At 41.2% G+C, this 15073-nt stretch overlaps 1 long non-coding RNA gene across 1 annotated transcript; it reads left to right on the top strand.

The window, feature by feature from the left end:
- The first annotated feature begins 390 nt into the window (after positions 1 to 390).
- On the top strand, positions 391 to 1006 carry LOC135935063 (uncharacterized). Its single transcript, XR_010574170.1, has 3 exons — positions 391 to 454; positions 512 to 822; positions 882 to 1006. It is a non-coding gene; the product is annotated as an uncharacterized LOC135935063 (long non-coding RNA).
- Positions 1007 to 15073: the final 14067 nt, after the last annotated feature.

Genomic DNA, 15073 nt, shown 5'->3' on the forward strand with positions numbered 1-15073 from the left:
CTCACTGGACTTGAGCAGATGTTTCGCCGACAATGAAGTCAGAAAGGAGTGCTTGGATTATCTACGGTCCCTGAAAAATCTTAGGATCTTGGAGGTCATCGGAAGTTTATCCAAGAACGCGATTTTGCCGCAATTGAGCAGAGAACTTCCCAATTTGCGGGTTCTGAGCGCACCTGAAATCCCTTTGTTGGACACCTGCACGACTGAGGAGGAAATCAGAGGATCATTCGGGCATCTCAGATTGCTCCATATTGAACATGTGTCGAGCGACAAAAAGTGGCAGATTTGGAAGGAGCTGCCCCAACTGGACATCATCCAAAACGACCAGAGAAACAGTTTCAAGCTTGAGGATTTCCTTGAGGACGAAAATATTCCAAGAGAGCTGAAACATCTCAATTTTGAAGATCGGAAATTGAATGACTCTGCCGATTTATCAAGCATCAAATACTTGGAGGTATTATATCATTTTTACCTTTCCATAAATAATTAATTAATCTTTTATTAATTTCAGTTTTCCTGTGATGAGACAAAGTGGGAAGAATTGAAGGAGATTCTGAAGCATCCGACGGCCCTCGAGGGTCTGACCCTCGAAATAATGAAAAATGCTGCACCAGTTGATGACGTTTTGCTTCAATGTGGATCAAACCTCCGCTGGTTGACCTTGATTGGGAATGGTCTCCAAAGCGTCGAACTGAACCGCATTTCTCAACTCTGCCCAAGGCTGAGAGTTCTCGCTGTGACGTCAGTTCAGGTTACTGCAAAAACCTCCCAACAAGCAAACTTCCGCCATCTAGAAGAATTATTTACGGAAGGATTAAATCTGTGAGTTTAAAATCCATTTTTTTAATTTCTATTTCTGATTTTTAATTTAAATTTAACAGGTGGACGGATGGAAGCTTTAGTGCCGTTTTGTCTTCATCTCCGAATTTGCGAAAGTTGGAACTGCAAGGAGAGGCATGCGACCTGGAAGAATTGCACAATATCAAAAATTTGATAACCGAAAAGAAGATCCTTGGATCTTTGCAGTCGCTTCACTGGCATATAGGCAACACCACATCTGGACTTGATTTCACAGAAACTGCGTCACTTTTGAAGAATGCTTCCGCTACACTTGCAGATTTGAGAAAAATGAAGCTCACTTTCGAGTATGAGACCTGTTGCTTCGATTTCCTCGTGATATCAATGAACCCTATTTGGTGCAGAACCTACTTTTTGCCACAAGGCGATGGCTTGAAAGAAGCCATACTTGCTGACACGAATCTCGCAGAGATCTTAAACTATTGTAAATAAATATTCTTAAACTAAGAAGTATATTCGTTTATTTGAACCAAGCAGAAACACAAACACGGAAACGTGTATATTAAAAAAACCAAATTTGGTTTTAATACATAAAATTAGACATATTTTATCGAAAACGGCGCTATGCGATCGTTGTTTTGATTTGGCTTAAGAAGATTGCAATGAGACTAGCTAGGCCTCCACGTTGTTATTTTAATTTATTTGCCGCTGCAGAAGGATTAAATTGAGACTAATTATGATTATTATTTATTTATCATAGGGATCTTTCAGTATGATTTCTGTTGATTTATGCCAACCTCTCAATCAAATCTCGTCGGGTGCCAATCCACCGCGGCGCAGGGGGAAAATAACATTAAATCCACCTAGTATCCCCCTAGATCAAAGGGATTGCGGCACCTCTGGATTCGTGCTATCACAAAACTGGTCATTCAGCGTGGGAATAAATTACTATCAAAATCGTCATCTTGAGGTTCGATCACTCACAGAAACTCCGATTTAGATAAATAAAAGTTGCAGAAAGAGCTACAATGGCTTGCTCCGCCCAAACCCTGGACCTCGACCACTGCGCTACTGCCCCGCAATGATCGCAGCCTGCGTGCAGTGCAACGAATTAATGAGTGTCGGTCAGATGGCCGGCCGGCGGCCCACTTTGGCCGCGGCCCACCGGGGAGTTGCCCGGTGCGCCCTGAACTGGTTGTAACATCAATGCTCACAACCATAGTGGCATGACAGTCACTATCATGCTTGTGTACGCCCTGTGCTCGTTTGTGTGATTTCTCACCCCCTCTTAAGATGGCGCTAGAAACCTCCAAAATATGTACATAAATTAACAACATTAATTAGCTGACTAATTGTGTCCTCAATTCATTGATATAACAAAATTTACAAAAAAGTCTGACAGTAAAGGCAAATCTAATTTCAACCTTATTAGTAATGCACAGCAATAAATATGATTTAAATAAAACTCTACTTCGCGACGCACTTTACGGCCAGCCGTTTAGGCCGGTCGTCATCTCTGTTCGCTTTGACGTCTTGTGCTTTTTCTCGTGGGCAGCCTGCGAGCGAGAAGGTGTTGAGGTTGGAAAACCCAAGAAGGTCGGCCTTGTTGGGTTTTCCATGTACCGTCTTTATCTTCAACACCTTCGTCACTTTCTCGCTCGCTGGCTGCAATGGAGAAAAAGTACAAAAGACTTCCAATTCCAAGCGAACAGATATGCGGTACTTTGGGGACTGGTTCTCGTCCGAAACCCAAAATGATCGACACATTGATTTTTATTCTTTTAGGCGAGAGGAAAGGAGCGCCAAATATCAAGGTTCGTTTATTTAGCTCGTAAAAAGAAATAAATGCAGCTTTAGCACACGCCTTTTCTTTCACTCCCCCGGCGAGACAGATCTGTTGACCGCCAAAACAGTTTTTTACGGTAATCTCTGCGCGTCAGAGGCTCATTATTTAAATTTATGCCTTTATTTTGGCGGATTAGCTCGCTCTTATTCCGGGAACAACCTACTTGAGTCAGGTCGAGTGTAGATTTGATTATTAACGAAACCAATTTTTAACAATTAACTGCTAAAAGAGTTGATTGACCGGAAAATTCGCGATAAAAGTTAAAAATATATAAATGAATTAAAAGAATAAACGAAACACAATTAAAATAGCGCAAATTTGAGGACGTTTGCGGCCGACAGCAACAATCGGACCTTAAAGACTTAGAATTTCAATGTGAGAGTCTTAAAAAAATTAAGCTTTCCACTCTTCAGCCAATAGCTACAGGGTTTTTTTTTAAATTGAGAAACGCGATTTCTGATATTGCAAACATTTGTTTTCGAGGCCCAAGGGAGAGCCTATGGGACAAAATTCAAGTAACCATAATCTTATCCCTTAGTAAGAAACGTCCGCCCATTTGTAGATTCCCAAAATTAGTCAAATTTTCTAATTTTTTTACAGCTGAATTTTCAATAAGTCAAAATTATTATTCCGGTCGCCAATTTATCGCGATTAAAGAATAAAACTTAACTCAAAATTTGTCTGGGAATATTTCGAGACCAAATAAGAGACGATTCGATCAAAATCCGAGGAGTAGGAATTTTAACTTTGAAAAACATTTTTTAACACTTTCTTCGTAATAAAATAGATAATCCAAAAATCGCCATTTTTTCCAAACGGAGCAGACTTAAAGAGTTTTATCGACACAATCATACGCACAAGACCACCGCTAGTCTTGAAACAAATTTATTGATATTTCGAGCATATAGAAAAATTAAAATTAATTTTTATTAATTTGTTCTTCAATGTGTGAACTCGAAAAAAGCTTTTAATTTTATTTAAATTCGTTCGCTCGTCGGATCGTCAACCACGACCCCTCATCAGAAAAGTATTCAATTTAACTATATACTTAGAATACCTTAACGACCTTTTTCAGGGTTCCCTGACCTGAAATCCGATCCCAAGCCAGTCCTTAATACTTTTTCTGCATTTTCGAGCGTATTTTATACGACACTCAATTATAATTTTGACCATCCTCCCATTGTATGACCTGAGGACTTTTTTGCCGCCACCAATGCATATATGGTCAATTTCAACGCCTTGACGGACTTGAGAGACGAAGAAGGAAACTTACCTGGCGATTCCTTGAAGATATACGATTTCGCGCCGACCTTGAGGTGCCAGGATGAAATGCCATTTGGTGCAGTCATATCAGGTTTGTAGGTCTCTGATATGCTTCCTTTTCGTTTTGGGGATTAAATTAATTTTTTGTTCATTTTCTTATTGCTAAAACTCCGCATATGGTTCACTCACAAAACAGAACGTGATTATTCAATTTAATACACATCCATTTATTCATACAAATTTAGAATCTCGAAGAGATTCGTGTCAGCTTTTATGGGTTCATGAAAGCCAATGTAATTTTGCCTAATAAACAAGAAATATCGATAGTTATTGATGTTAAGCCTGAAACTGTCGAATAAGATCTTCATTTTCCTTAAATCTGGGAGAGTGGCGGACGCGTTCTTCACAATTGCAGCAATTTCATTAAAAACAAGTACTGGTGTGGCAGAAGTTATACTCCAGTGCAGAGCATGCAACGAACCCAGGATCTTCTTTTCGATGACCAAATTTTTGACTTGCTGCACATCATCTAGACTGCACGTATTTGCTTCTAGTTTTAACTTACGCAGATTCGGAGACGAGGATAAAAGGGCAGTCAAGCTTCCATTCATCCTGCAGAGACATTTGTAATTAAAAATTAGAAATTCAAACCATGCAAAAATACTCACGTCTCTACTCGGTCAGTAACTAATTCTGCGAGATGGCTGAAGTATGCCTGTTTGGTAACATTTCCTGTGACTCGCACCGATGCCATGCTGAGAACTGCCAACTTGGGGCAGAGTTCAGAAATGCGGTTCAGTTCAATGTTTTGATAACCATTTCCTCTTAAGGAGAGCCATCGAAGGTTTGCTCCATACTTTAGCAGGACAGCTTCAACAATCTCTTGAGAATTCAACATGAAGAGGTTCAGACCGTCAATTGGTGTCGGCAGCTTCAGATTCCTCTCCAAATCATTCCATCTTCTCTCAGAACAATGAAACTAAAAATCAAATGAGATGAAATAAATAAACTCCGAAAAGAGAAAAAATTTTAAAATACCTCCAAGTATTTGATGCTGGACAAGTCTGCACAGACATTTGATCCGGAAATGAGTGAATCATAATTAAGATATTTGCGTACTCTTGGGACATTTTCGTCTTCAAGGAAATCTTCCAATGTGAGACCGTTTGGTATAATTCGTTCACGGAGGATATCCTGATTGGGCAGCGCCTCCCAAATATTTTTCAGTGTGTCCAACAAAATACGGCTGTGCAGCAATCTTAGATGCCCAAATGATAATCTCATATCCTCCTCAGAAATATTGGTATGCTCTAAGTCAGCACCAGGTGCGCTAAGAACCTGCAAGTTGGGAAGATTTCTGCAGCACCGCAACAAGTCCATTGGATTGTTAACAGAACCGACAAACTCTAAGATTCTCAGTTCCTTCAGGGAGCTTAGAAATCCTGAGCTTGTATTTCGGTTTCCAATGTGGTCCGAGCAGATTCTAATGTGATGTGCTTTAATTTTTAAATGCCGTACGTTTGGGGCAGCAATCGAAACCATCCTCAGCACCTTTTATGAAAATAATTATTTTCTAATGATTTTATGATTTTTTTGCAACTCTACCTCGATGAAGTCCAATTCGGTATTCAAATCACTCGGGTAAAATGACATGAGGACGTCCAAATCGAGTTTTTTTGTCCTGGTGTTCATCAAAACAAACACCGACCGCTTCATTCTGTTGAATTCCTCAATGGTTGTGGTTGGTCCAGGTCGCCTTGTCCTCAGCAGCTCCTGCAGCACTTGATCCCTCAACTGTGGGGCTGAAATCGAAAAATTATTTATCTTTTATACCATTTTATAATTGATGAAAATTCTAATACATACACAATTTAGTTTTGAGGTAATTTGCTCCCTCTTCTTGCGTGTAAGCATCCAAGTTAGTCAGGACAGCCTCCATCGTCCAATCCTTCAACGACTTTGATCGCGCCAACCGGAGTTTGGTATTTCTTACAAGAGTAGCATCATCCATCTTGTGTCTGACCTGTGGAGATTGATTTTATTTTATTTCTCTGTAGAAGAAATATTCATCAAAAGGTTTCTCTACGCGAATACAAGATGCGATATGTGACTGCAGGACTCTCTCATAGACTGAAGTTATTTTGCTAGATTACAAAAATATTGGGACTGGTGAAATTGCGTGTTATAGAAATTCAGACAACAAACGTTGCACACGTATGCCTGTGCCATAATTTTTCTTAATAATTTTGAATGGTTCCTGCTAAAGCGTACCCGCAGTAGCGATTTCTTGGCAATTATTCCAACCGGATCACTAAATAGTTCATTCAAACGTTACAAGCAGCTTTACTCACCTTGATTTCGAGGATTTTGCTGGGTGTTAAATTGTTGTTTCTGTGTTTTACTCGGCTATCTTATCGTAAGAAGTAAACACAACACATGTGTTTTGAAATATTTCATCATAAAATTCGATATTTAATATCGATTAGAATAGTGACATTACTATCGGTTCTTTTTTTTAATTTTTACATAGTGTGGATTACGGACCGTTTTTTAGCTTGAATTTGAAGCACTGTAAAATGTCCCAACGTTGCAATATTCTGTCACGATTGCGTTGCCGCAATCCACCCCCATTAGAATTATCGATGTCCCAAAGTATTGCAATACAGAGCAGTGACAACAGTGCCACTTTGTGCCCGGTGTTAGAATTGGAAACTTAAAACCGAGCAGTATGACATCAGCGCCACTTGAAGGATTGTGATCGTTGCAGACACTACTCGACTTGATATTTTAAATCCAAGAGTTACTTCCAGTCACTACAATGGAAGATATTTTATGAATATATTAACAAATAGGAAACATGAGCTAGAAATAAAATTTTATAAGGCGTAGTTTTGCTTTTTATCGCTGTCCGAGGACACGCACTGCACAAGCACGATCAAAACTTGCCTTTAAAATCAAACAGTTCCCGCCAACTCCTAGCGGCTCCCTGAATCTCTCTGGTTAAGTAGTTTCTGCAATGAACACTATCTATGAGGGGCGCTGATCGCACTGGTTCAAGAGGTTACAAGAGAATAGGAATGACCGCCATGTTTTTAGTTCAAAAACGGATGACGTCATATATCCTATATGATTTCCACTGCGGTCGTTAAAGGCGGGCTAGTCACATCTCAGCGGCATGGTGGACAGAACCATTCCTTTTCCCAAAGAAAGGTCAGGGTTTGTTATTGTTTATCATCTGGGTCCACCTGGAAATAGAGACACGTGAACAAACAGCAAATTAACTCTCTAAAGCCTAAAACTCGATAATAAGGTGAGAAAAACTTACCCTGAAATAATTGAGAACAAATAGAATAAGTTGGAATTGCGTTGCACTCGCTTCTGTAGCCAGCTTTGGCAGGAAATCTCGGAATCCATGGATTGTTTGGATTTTTTCTAGGACACGTGTTATGAGCATAGTTTGCGTGGTAATTTAATTTTGAAAAATCTCGTATTTTCAGATCTGACACAGGATGGATGACACTACTCTCCTTAAGAAAACCAAACTCCGGCTGCAGCAAAAAATGACGGTCAAGGATTTGGCAATGCAAGCTGTTCTGAGTAACTTGCAGGCCTACACGCAAAAGAACGCTAATTTAATCCAATCCAAATTGTGTATGTATTAGAAATCCTGGAAATTCCGTTGAATCAAATAAAATAACTAAAAGCCAATTTTTTTCAATTGCAGCACCTCAGATGAGGGATGACGTCCTTCAGGAAATGCTGCATAGCAGGTTTATCAACAAATTCGATACCATTGAGGAGTACAACAGCACGATGCGGTCTGTTTTTGCTATGATGACCACAAGGACATACAATCTGGACTTGTACATCCTCATGGCATGTCATCCAAGACCAAATAATGATCCGAATTCCGTGAACGACTTCACCGAGGTAAAATATCAACAAATTTATTATTTAAAATATAAAAAACATATTTTTTATAGATTTTGAAGATGATCTCAATATCTGCCCCAAACGTGCGGCACATGCAAATGCGCTCATTGGACTTGAGCAGATGTTTCGCCGACGATGAAGTCAGAAAGGAGTGCTTGGATTATCTACGGTCCCTGAAAAATCTTAGGATCTTGGAGGTCATAGGAAGTTTATCCAAGATCGCGATTTTGCCGCAATTGTGCAGCGAACTCCCCGATTTGCGGGTTCTCAGCGCGCCTGAAATCCCTTTGTTGGACACCTGCACGACTGAGGAGGAAATCATAGGATCATTCGGGCATCTCAGATTGCTCCATATTGAACATGTGTCGAGCGACAAAAAGTGGCAGATTTGGAAGGAGCTGCCCCAACTGGACATCATCCAAAACGACCAGAGAAACAGTTTCAAGCTTGAGGATTTCCTTGAGGACGAAAATATTCCAAGAGAGCTGAAACATCTCAATTTTGAAGATCGGAAATTGAATGACTCTGCCGATTTATCAAGCATCAAATACTTGGAGGTATTATATCATTTTTACCTTTCCATAAATAATTAATTAATCTTTTATTAATTTCAGTTTTCCTGTGATGAGACAAAGTGGGAAGAATTGAAGGAGATTCTGAAGCATCCGACGGCCCTCGAGGGTCTGACCCTCGAAATAATGAAAAATGCTGCACCAGTTGATGACGTTTTGCTTCAATGTGGATCAAACCTCCGCTGGTTGACCTTGATAGGGACTGGTCTCCAAAGCGTCGAACTGAACCGCATTTCTCAACTCTGCCCAAGGCTGAGAGTTCTCGCTGTGACGTCAGTTCGGGTTACTGCAAAAACCTCCCAACAAGCAAACTTCCGCCATCTAGAAGAATTATTTACGGAAGGATTAAATCTGTGAGTTTAAAATGCATTTTTTTAATTTCTAATTTTTAATTTAATGCAACACAGGTGGACGGATGGAAGCTTTAGTGCCGTTTTGTCTTCATCTCCGAATTTGCGAAAGTTGGAACTGCAAGGAGAGGCATGCGACCTGGAAGAAATGCACAATATCAAAAATTTGATAACCGAAAAGAAGATCCTTGGTTGTTTGCAGTCGCTTCACTGGCACATGGGCAACACCACATCTGGACTTAATTTCACAGAAACTGCGTCAGTTTTGAAGAACGCTTCCGCTACACTTCCAGATTTGAAGAAAATGAAGCTCACTTTCGAGTATGACGCCTGTTGCCTCGATTTCCTCGTGATATCAATGAACCCAATTTGGTGCAGAACCTACTTTTCGCCACAAGGCGATGGCTTGAAAGAAGCTATACTTGCTGACACGAATCTCGCAGAGATCTTAAACTGTTATAAATAAATATTCTTAAACTAAGAAGTATATTCGTTTATTTGAACCAAGCAGAAACACAAACACGAAAACGAAATTTTGGGTTTAAAATATATAAAATTAATATATAAAACTGGTCATTCAGAGTGGGAAATTTCTATCAAAAGCGTCAACTTGAGGTTCGATTACTGATGCAAACTCCGATTTAGATAGATAGAGTTGCAGAGAGAGCTACAATAATGGCTTGCTCCGCCCAAACCCTGGACCTTATTGTTTACCTGCAACCTGCCCAACGTGCAAGCTGCGCAGGTTGCATATAGAAACCGGACGACACAGCCCAAAAAGCACTGCTAATTCCCCACTTCTCCTTTCGCGCCCAGTCGAGAGGCAAATAAAAATTAAAAAGCGGCCTTACAGTCAGTCGTCTGGAAGGAGGAGTCGTGGGCACTTCTCAAAGCATGGCTCTTCGAGTTTTATTAATTTGGCTGCTCGGCGCGAGGTTCGCCTCCGGTGTCGACTTCAGCCCCGTCTACGAGTGGCACAAATTGGACTTTGAGTGGCCCTCGCAGGAGAGCAGGCAACAGGCTGTCAATCAGAGTTTCAAGCAGGAACAAATCCAACCTCGATACATGGCGGCGTCCGGCGACAAACTTTTCTTCAGCCTTCTCAGACGGCGAGAGAAAATAATGTGCGTCAGCTAGCTGCCGGCCTCCCCAGGTCTGACAAATGCGTCGTTCGCGCACTAAAGGTTCATATTATTTGGCGGCAAAAAAAGATCCGCGTCTACTACTCACGTCATGCTGGACAATAGACCTGTTTAAATAATCCGTTTATTCGTAAATATATTAAAACTCATGAAGCAATTAAACTGAGAATAGAAATAAATTGCTGCTAAATTAAACACATTTGCCTCCTGCACGAATTTTAATGGATAAATATCAAATTCAAATTTTTCAGTAGGATTATGATTAATTAATACTCAGTTTCAGCCAAATGACAATAATGGCTTCTCTCGTTGAGATTTTAAATTCTTATTAAATAATTTTTTTATTATTCGGGCACTATATTCCAACGTAATAAAGTGCGAGTAGGAGTGGCAAGGGAGGTTGGCCCTTAGACTGATTCCCGCATTTCAATTTGAAAATTCCCGCCTACTGCTTGCAGCATCCTGAATCACTCCGGTCAAGTAATGTCAGCAGGGAACACAAGGAGGCGCTGGTTGCACTGCTTTAAAGAGCATTGGCCTGGCTGCCATGTTTTTAAATTTATTTCGAGTGACGTCAGCAACTTCATTCGATTTCCACAGATCACTGAGAGAGCGGGAAAATTCAATTCTGATAATCATGGCGGAGAGGGCCTATCCTTTTTCGCAAAAGAGAGGCCGCAGTGTTTATGTTTTGATTCTCCTAAAATCCAAGAACCATTCGACTGATCTTGTTTGGGCCCTTCTAACTGAACAGCAAGAAAAAGAAGCTCAAAATAAAAGCGCGAATTCGAGTGTTCCAAGAATTGTCTGATGACTCTTTTCTGAATTTCCAATACAAACAGAAACCAGTATAAACAAAAAACAGTACAGAACGATATTATTCGATTTAATAAATCCATTTATTCGTACAAATTTAGAATCTCGAATAGTTTTACGTAACAATTTATGGGTTCGTGCAAACCAATGTTATTTAAGAAATGTTGATAGGTATTGTTATTAAGCCTGGAATTCTTATAAAACATCTTCAATATCTTCAAATGTGGGAGAGTGGCAGACGCATTCTTTACAATTGATGCAAATTCATTGAAACCACATCCTGATGTCATCTTAGGTATATTCAAGACGACAGACTGCAACGAACCCAGGATCTTCTTTTCGATGACTAAATTCTTGACTTGCCGTACATCATCCAAGCAGTAAGACCATAAAAAAAGATTCAACCTACGCAGATTCGGAGACGAGGACAAAACGGCAGTCAAGCTTCCATTCATCCTGCAGAGATATTTTTAATTAAAAATTGGAAAGTCAAAACAATGTGAAAATACTCACATATATACACGTTCCGTAATTAATTCTTTCAGATGGTTGAAGTTGATCTGTTGGGTGGAATTTCCTGTGACCTTTAATAATGACATACTGAGAACTTCCAGCTTGGGGCATAGTTCAGAAATGCGGTTCAGATTGACGCTTTCGAAACCGCCCCCGTTTAATGAAAGCAATCGAAGGTTTGCTCCAAATCTGCGCAAGATGGCATCAACTGTCTCTTCACAATGCAACCAGAAGAGGCTCAGACCGTCAAGTGTTGTCGGCAGCTTCAGATTCTTCTTAAAATCATTCCATCTTCTACCATAACAATCAAACTAAAATTCAAATAAGAGGAAATAAGTAGGCTCAGAAAATATAATTTCTTTAAAATACCTCCAAGTATCTGATGCTGGAGAAGTCTTCACAGACATTTGATTCGCTCCGGTGTTCATCAATTTTTAGATATTTACGCTCTCTTGGGATATTTTCGTCCTCAACGAAATATTCAAATGTGAGACCTTCCGGTAAACAATATCGATGGATGATATTTGGCACCACCTTCCAATTCTTGTTCGTCAGTTTCTCACACGACGAAATATTGATATTGAGCAATCTTAGATGCCCGAATGATAATCTGATATCCTCTTCAGACATATTGGTACGCTCGAAATAAGCACCAGGTGCACTGAGGACCTGCAAATTGGGGAGTTGTCTGCACAATTCCACCAAGTCCATTGGATTGTAAAAAACATCGTTTAACTCTAAGATCCTCAGTTCCTTCAGGGAGCTAAGATATTCTAAGCAATCGTTTCGAAATTCAAATCTCTTCATCAAGCATCTTGTAATGTGACCACTGTGAATCTGTAAATGCCGTACGTTTGGGGCAGCAATCGAAACCTCTTTCAATACCTTTAAAGAAAAAAAATTAATTTTGTATAGTGCAATCATTGTCTGCTTGCAATTTTACCTCGATGAAGTCCAAAATGGAATCCCTAATATTCAAATTTCTTGGGTAAAATGACATGAGGGCGTCCAAATTGAGATTAAATGTCCTGGAGTTCATCAAAACAAACACCAACCACTTCATCCTGTTAAATTCCTCAATGCTCTTAATCTTCGCGGGACGCCTTGTCCTCAGCAGCTTCTGCAGCACTTCATCCCTCAACTGTGGGGCTGAAATCGAAAAATTATTTATCTTTTATACCATTTTATAATTGATGAAAATTCAGGGTCTGAAATAAAAACATTATTTGCTCTTTCATTTGCTCTTTCATTTGCTTTTTTAATTTGCTGGAAATTCAGACTGCCAGCGCGGCTTCAGCGAGCGGCGCTCGTGCACGACAATGCTGCTGAAACCCCTGGACAACTGGACTGCGGCCCTCGAAAGAAATAGTGGGTAACACGTGCACACAATTTCCCTCAACTGGGCGAAAGTATTCGACATGATTCCACATCAGCAGCTGGTGTCCAAAAGCTGCAGCACCACAGCGTCGACGGCGAGGTCCTCGGTTGGTTCAAAAACTACCTCGTTGGCCGCAGCAGGGTCGTGCGTTTCGGCGATGCACGGAGCAAACCACGCGAGGTCACGAGTGGCGTCCTCCAGGGCAGCGTGCTTGGGCCGCTGCTCTTCAAAATCTACGTGTCCGACTTGCCCGCAGCCCTGAAAACCAACCTGGTGCATTACGCCGACGACTGCATCGTGTTCACGGTGCTGAGCAGCCAAGACGACGGCGACGAACTGTAGGACGACCTCGCCCTCGTCGACATCTGGTACACCAAAAACGGCATGCAGCTGAACGCAAAGAAATGCGTCGCGATGGACATCTCGCGAGCGCGCCAGCCGTGGATGCCCAAGTTTACGATCGGCGGCACTCAGTGCCTCCTTGGCGTCCTCATCTCTAGAGATCTGCGCTGGAACCACCATTTCGACGTCCAGCGTAAGAATGCGGCGCGCACTCTCAGCTTCGCGGCCCGCAATTTGCGTGGCTGCACGCAGAGAGTGAAAAGGATTGCGTATCAGACTATCAGACCCTCGTGAAGCCCAAGCTGTTTTACGGGACTCCGGCGTGGCACCCCTGGACCAAGGCGAACATCGGGAAGATGGCTAGAACCCAAAACAAAGCCCTCCACTTCATCCACGGTTGCCACCAGAGAAGCAGAACATGGTGTTCGTGCCGGCCCAACTTGTCTACATAATGACCTGCTCTTTTTCAAGAAGAGTCTGAGATAACGACAAAATGGCGCGCATCACCGGGGGCCACGTGCACCGCGGCGTCGACCCGCAGCATCCGCGGCTGCCACAGCCACCAGCGCGCCCCGAACTCGACTTTCGAGTCGTCGCCTTTTGGAATGCTGCACCACCCGCATTGAAAGACTGTTCGGCGGCACAGTTTCCTTTCAAGTGCTAGGCGTATGTGAGTGCGTGTTTCTAGTGCAGCTCAATTCCCCTTCCTGACCAGGCCCATTCCGGCTCTGCCCTCCCGGGAAGAGTTTTAGCGAAATGTTTGCCAGGAATGGTGTCTTTTCTCACTATGTGCTTTTTTAAATTTGTTGACTTACTTTTTTAACATGCATGTAATTTTTTTAAGATGAGAATAAACAATTCCAATACATACACAACTTAGTTTTGAGGTAAGTTGCTCCCTTTTCTTGCGTGTAAGCATCCAAGTTACTCAGGACAGTCTCCATCGTCCAATCCTTCAACGACTTTGATCGCGCCAACCGGAGTTTGGTATTCCTTACAAGAGTAGCATCATCCATGGCCATCTTGTGTCTGACCTGTGGAGATTGATTTTATTTTATTTCTCCGTAATAGAAATATTCATCAAAAGGTTTCTTTACGCGCACAAAAGATGCGATATGTGACTTCAGGACTCTCTCATAGACTGAAGTCATTTTGCTAGATTACAAAAATATTCGGACTGGTGAAATTGCGTGTTATAGAAATTCAGACAACAAAAGCAGCACACGTATGCCTGTGCCATAATTTTTTCTCAGTAATTTTGAATGGTTCCTGCTAAAGCTTGCCTGCAGTAGCGATTTCTTGGCAATTATTCCAACCGGAAATAGTTCAGTCAAACGTTACAGGCAACTTTACTCACCTTAATTTCGAGGATTTTGCTAGGAGTTAAATTGTTGTTTCTGTGTTTTACTCGGCCATCTTATCGTAAGAAGTAAATACAACACAAGTGTTTTGAAATATTTCATCATAAAATTCGATATTTAATATCGATTAGAATAGTGACAGTACTATCGGTTCTTTTTTTTAATTTTTACATAGTGTGGATTACGGCACCGTTTTTTAGCTCGACTTTGAAGCACTGTAAAATGTGCCAACACGTTGCAATATTCTGTCACGGTTGCGTTGCCGCAATCCACCCCTATTAGAATTATCGATATTTCAAAGTATTGCAATACAAAGCAGTGACAACAGTGCCACTTTGTGACCGGTGTTAGAATTGGAAACCTAAAACCGAGCAGTGAGATCAGCGCCACTAAAAGGATTGTGATCGTTGCAGACACTACTCGACTTGATATTTTTAACCCAAGAGTTACTTCCAGTCACTCCAATGGAACATATTTTATGAATATATTAACAAATAGGAAACATGAGCTAGAAATAAAATTTTATAAGGCGTATTTTTGCTCTTTATCCCTGTCCGAGGACTCGCACTGTACAAGCACGAAGTAATCTTGCCTTTAAAATCAAACAGTTCCCGCCAACTCCTAGCGGCTCCCTGAATTTCTCTGGTTAAGTAGTTTCTGCAATGAACACTATCTATGAGGGGCGCTAATCGCACTGGTTCAAGAGGTTACAAGAGAATAGGAATGACCGCCATGTTTTTAGTTCAAATACGGGTGACG

The sequence above is a fragment of the Cloeon dipterum genome, chromosome 2, assembly GCF_949628265.1.
Source record: "Cloeon dipterum chromosome 2, ieCloDipt1.1, whole genome shotgun sequence".
Lineage (NCBI taxonomy): Eukaryota > Metazoa > Arthropoda > Insecta > Ephemeroptera > Baetidae > Cloeon > Cloeon dipterum.